The following is a 6,000-nucleotide window of genomic DNA, read 5'->3' on the forward strand; positions in this document are numbered from 1 at the left end:
GTTTAGTTTCAATCTACTAACAGAAGCAATTATAATTGTGAGTAATCTAATCAATATTGTTGGTTTTTGTTGTCAGTCTTCGCAGGGATCGTTCACTCCCAGTAGAGTTCATGAAAATATGAATTTAGAGAGTGTCTCCTACTATTCCTTACATAGACAAAAAGTTGTATGTTATAAGTTTGGTTTGACAATTTTTCATGGTGAAGATTATCTACGATTAGATTGATTTAGATTACGTTTGACTCTAAATGCTCTTGGTTAGGGAATGATATAAAATTGGAGTACCAGTAGCCAACCAAAAATTTTCCTACCTTTGTCTATACGCGGTACGTAAAGAGTTCTTTTTTCATACGCGGGAAGTAGCTCACGCATGTGGCAATTGCCTTTTTGTTTATCACGGCGCATTACGTGCAAGTTAGTTGTATGTTCTTCTAATTGAATTGACATACATAATAGTTAATCACATGTGAAAAATTATATAAAAAAATGCACAAAAAAACCTGTAGTTGCTTGATTAAAAATTCTTAAATTGTAATTATTATTTTATGTGCTTTTGATTGTTCTACTGTGGTTAACTTGTGTCTACAGTAAAAAAAGATGAAAGCAGGTTTCATAAAATGTGCTAAATGCCAAAGCAATGTAGAAAGACACCGTAAATTAATCCCCTAGTTGTGTTTTTATCTTTTAGCAAGAGTTATGCCTTATAATGTAAATGGGCAATTACTGTGTGAAATCTTTCTGCAATATAATTTACATTTATCTTTTTTCTAACAATTTGTCCGCCTCATGAAAATATGAAAAATAATTTTATCACTACCTGAATAAGGAAAATTATGGATATATAAAACCGATGTATGTAGAAAATGTATGAGTGTATTTGTAGTAAAGAAGTTTTTATGTATGCACAAATTTGGAAGGAAAAAGAATTCGGTATGCCTTGCGTAACGCGTCGTGATGTAAAAATATGTCTTTTGCATGCGTAAGGCTAAAAGTTAGTTATATGTTATTCCGCTACTATCATACCATCACGTGTTGATTTCAAACGAATATTGAGATCATGATGTGATCATTTGTGTCTATTCAAATGAAATTTTTAGTATGTTTGAATGTTTTTATAAAACCGTAATTTTTGAAATTAGGTGACAAATTTTGGCCAATAACAATAAGAACTCTTGAGCGAGAATTAACGGGGACAACTGGACTTTAGCCTTTTGGGTTTTCACATTCCAGTTTTGGTTTTTATTTTAAATTATTTTTAATTCCTTTTCAGAGAAGCAGCAAAGAGGCCATGCACCGTTTGAGTGCAAAAGATTTGGACTTCAAGGTCGGCTTTATATGAAACTGGAAAAAAATAAGTCAAAAAGAAACAAATAAAATTTAAACACGTGGGATTATGTGCCACCAAAGCAAAAAGTTACAAAAAAAAAAAAAAAAAAAAAAAAGGTCTTTTTAATTTTTTTTGTTGGACGGCGATCCAGTACCTTTTTGACTTTTTCCATATTCCATTTTCTCTCTCTTTCCCCAAAAAATCATCAAATTTTTTAGTTTATCTGTTTTTTCCTCACGAGAAAGCGTTTGATTACAACAAGAAGAATAAGTCTTTCTGCATATTTCATGTGATTGCCATTAAAAACGACATCTCTCTCTATCTCGATAATGCCTCATCTGTATTTAGCCTTTCTTCTTCTTCTCCTTCTCTGTACGCCACATAATAAGCTGCTAGAGCTGCTGCATTTAAGATTTCGTTTTTTTTTTCCAGTGATTGAGGATAGAGAAGGAGAAGAAAAAGTATCATATAGGATCAGAGCACTACACCCTGTATGAGAAGGTAGAGCAAGGCGTCATCGTTTCTTTACACCGTGCTTTCTGTAAGCCGTTGAAGGAGATTGTTACCATCAAAATCCTTGATTGCGATCTGGTATTTCAATCGTTTGGTACTAAACCTATCTAATTATCAATTGGTAGGTAGAGAAGTTCATGGGGTATTATATGTAGTTTTGGTTTTATTGAGATTGAAAATTAGCCAAATTACCATGTGTATTTGCTTAGATTGCCCAATCCCATGTTGTTTTTTTCCATGATAATATCGGTGTTCGAACATTGTTCTGTGTATTTTTTCTTTCAACAGAATAACATTTTTCAGGAAGCATAAACAATGATTCTCGTCAACCATCCTACTGTCCTCAAATCACATCGTTCCTTTGTTAGTGATCATAATTTGTGGGTTGTCATGCCGTTCGTGGTTGGGGGTTCTTGTCTTCGCATTTTGAAGGCAACATATCCGGATGGTTTTGAAGGGTTTAGAGTATCTTCATCATCATGGCCATATTCATCGAGATGTCAAAGTAAGTATGTTAACATGCCACATCGTTCAAATATTTTTATGCTGCAACGCATTCCTAGCTGGACAAATGAACCAATTGTTTTTAGTTGTATTGTCTTCAACTTGTTATGTTTTTTGTGGTATGGTTTCTAGTTTTAATGACAATGTCATTTGGTTGTCTATGTACTACATTCACAGTTTAAATCTTATATCTCAAGGCAGTTGCTAAGCTTTTTCCAACTTATATTTCTTGCCACTCTTTAAGACTTTTCATCCAAAACTTGTGATGATCATTTTAAACTGGAACACAATTGTCCAATATTAACTTAGTTACTCGAATCATGTCAAACATGTCAAACAGAGCATTTCCAATAGTTGAAAGTACATTCTTGCTCTCTCTAGCCCCATATTCAGTAGGATAGTGTATGAACTCTTGTGCATAATTATTTAACTACCTTATCATTTTGTGGTGCATATTTTCTATATACCATAATAAACTTAGACTTCTAGTCGCAACAATTATTGGTTTTTTAATGCATCTATAATAAACTTGGGAACCTTTAGCTCATTTTCTCTTCTTTGACTTGTAAATACTTCTTATACACAGGAGATATTCTCATTGGCTCACACGGTGCCATCAAGCTTGGAGACTTCGGTATTTCTACTTGCCTTTTTGATTCAGGTGATAGGCAGCGTATGAAAAATACGTTTGTGGGAACGCCTTGCTGTTATTCTTGTTTTTGCTACTTTATGAGTTTGTATAATTCTTAATTGTTCAAACTCCTGACATGCCATATAATTTTGGCGGGCTATCGAAAAGCCTTGGTTCACCAATGGTAAATCATTAAGGGAAGAACATACATCAATTAACTACAATTATAGTTTGGATTGTTTCAAAACATTTAACTAAGAAACTTAGTTTTGACCATCTAAACATCATAAGCCTGATTCCTTTGTCTTACTTTTCTTATTACTTTATGTTGTAATCAATAGTTTTTGTATCTTTGTCTTGTAGGATGACACCAGAGGTTATGGAGCAATTACATGGTTATGATTTCAAGTCAGTTTGTTATCTATTTAAACTAATTGCTAGTCTTACTCTCCTATTCCTTTTTAAGAAAAACAAAATTCTTTGGCATCATAGAGTTAAGGTTTGGTTGTCATTTTCATGCAGGGCAAATATTTGGTCTTTTGGTATAACTAGATATTGGAGCTTGCCCATGGTCACGCTTTTTTCTCAAAGTATCCTCCAATGAAGGTGCATATTAATTGACACTGTATCCTTTTGTGAACATGACACACCCCGATCCGAATTAGGGCATGCTGACCGTCACATGAGGGTGACGTAGCCATGTGCACAGTGCGGAAACAATAATGATAATAGAGAATACGAATAAATAGAAACCAACTCATAAGAGTACTAGCTATGGTAAGTGCTAGAAAATGTGTGAATACACAATCAGAGCATAAAAAGCCTAAGTTCAATCCAGAAAACAGGTACTAGTAAAACGAAACCCAAAGATGTCCTACATTTGTGATAGTCTGTTAGAACTTCCAATCAATCCTCGTGAGCCACCAACGAACAAGCTTATCTAAAACCTGGAGGAGCGCAAAATAGAAAGTGTGAGTGGGCAAAAACAAAGCTTTTCAAAACCATTTCATTATCAAATGCTCTAACCCCTCGCCGTAAAACATGTATAATTTTCCCATAAATAGAATATATATATATATATATATATATATATATATATATATATATTCAAATCATGCTTCACATATCCATAATCATAAGTATGCCATGCCAAAAATATAAAACAGAATAAGTAACTCAGGTGAAAATAAATTCATGGATAAATAACATATTGGCTGGAACCCCTGTAGAGGTATGTACGGCTGAATTCATAGCTCATTAGTCAATCTAGCCGGAGTCATCGGAAGGGACCTATACGGCACTACATTGCACATGAGTCGGAACCACTGCAAAGGTCTGTACGACAAGACTGGGTGTAATATAGTTATACTCAATGCTACACTCTCATGATAGCTGTGCGATAAATCGCTAGTCACCTAAAAGTCGGAACCACTTATGATGGTCTATATGACAAGACTATGCACCTAAATTGGATCCAATGTGAGCATATGGTGCGGGAGGTGACATTATATACAAGCATGTGCCATATCTCTGGCTAAATCATAATCACCCGGGGCGCAGGTTTATGAGCTCTCAATCACGTCTCACATTATCAATATCTCACATAACAAAACATAACTCACCTGGTACTTACCTGAACGTCCATAACACTAATTCATATTATGCATCATATACTAATTCATATGCTGAATATAAATTTATGTGCATAGCATTTCAATGTATACTTCCATTTAAAAGCATTTTCTAGGAAAATATCAAGTATATAAATATATACTGAAAACCAAAAGTCCACTCACTGATATGTCGAAGGGTCGTAGCCCCCGAGTCGTCCTTGATTGTGCTTGTCCTTTGGATAAGTCTCCCCTATATGCGAAACAACTATAAAAACGTTAATTTAAAGCACATAACCAATACTAGCTAATAACTTCTCATACAATGCTCAAATGGGATGTTTGAATATACCAATGTGATCTACACAACCTCACGAACAACCCCATATTTTTAGAAAAAATTTCCGACGTCCCACGTGTTGCCACGCGCCAGCAAGTGTACGACAACATGCGCGGCCATGCGCAGGGAAGCCTAACGGAATCCCTAACCACCGTTAGGAATATTCCGTTAAAATAAAGGAATATTTCGTCCAAATTACCTGACGTCGTTACCCTCCATTAAGAATATTCAGTCAACATGATGGAATATTCTCCTTTCTTCTCCGACGAATCACTGGTCACCGTCGCCGTCGTCGGAAACTGGACAAAACTTCAAATCGTCATATCTTCTTCAATTCTCATCCAAAATTCATGAAATTTTCACTAAAATGAAGCTCTAAACATGAAGAACACAACTTTACCAATTTTAAGCTCCAAAAATCACTGAATCTCGTTGAAGAAATCTTGAAATTCCAGTCACCTCTGCAACTCGTTGAAACTGGGCTTCCTGATGTCTAATTCACCTTGTTTTTCTTCTCCAAGCTTCGTGGAGAAGTCCTAAAGCTTCCTAGAAGCTCAAAAACCACTGAAACCTTCACATTCACATGTGCATGAACAATGTACCAAAACTGAGTATCTCGGGTTCTCGGGTTTTGAAGGTTTCAAGACCAGAAAAGGGTATAGATGGGTTCGTATGGACACAAGGAAGATGATGATGATGTCCACAAGCTCAATCCGTGATTGGTTGGAGTTTAGAGAGAGTGATCGTACAAATTGTATGGACGAAGGAAGAAAAACTGAAGGAAGATAGAGAGTGTACATGGGAGAGAGAGAATGTGTGGTGTAGATTTGGTCCCCAATCAAAACCAAAAAAAAAATCTAAGTTCTAATTGGGTCCCAAAACTTAGGAAAATACATAATTTGTCCACAACCAAAGCTTAAACCACACATTCCACATACGTTCAAGGGTATATAAGTAATTTCACATCGTTGAAAATAATTACTTCGGGACGGGTTATCACAACCCACCCCCTTAAGAAGATTTCGTCCTCAAAATTTCTACACAACAATTAGAACCCATTAATAATCATAAAACA

General features: G+C 35.3%; 1 long non-coding RNA gene across 3 annotated transcripts; it reads left to right on the plus strand.

Annotated features, from left to right (window-relative positions):
- The first annotated feature begins 1,585 nt into the window (after positions 1–1,585).
- LOC126583078 (uncharacterized) lies at positions 1,586–3,750 on the plus strand. 3 transcript variants are annotated; one of them, XR_007609660.1, is made up of 4 exons: positions 1,586–1,667; positions 1,760–2,345; positions 3,339–3,383; positions 3,498–3,750. It is a non-coding gene; the product is annotated as an uncharacterized LOC126583078 (long non-coding RNA). The 3 variants fall into 3 exon arrangements; XR_007609659.1 differs by having other exon boundaries at positions 1,640–1,918; positions 2,129–2,345; XR_007609658.1 differs by having other exon boundaries at positions 1,644–2,345.
- The last annotated feature ends 2,250 nt before the right edge of the window (positions 3,751–6,000 follow it).

The sequence above is a fragment of the Malus sylvestris genome, chromosome 9 (assembly GCF_916048215.2).
Source record: "Malus sylvestris chromosome 9, drMalSylv7.2, whole genome shotgun sequence".
Classification (NCBI taxonomy): domain Eukaryota; kingdom Viridiplantae; phylum Streptophyta; class Magnoliopsida; order Rosales; family Rosaceae; genus Malus; species Malus sylvestris.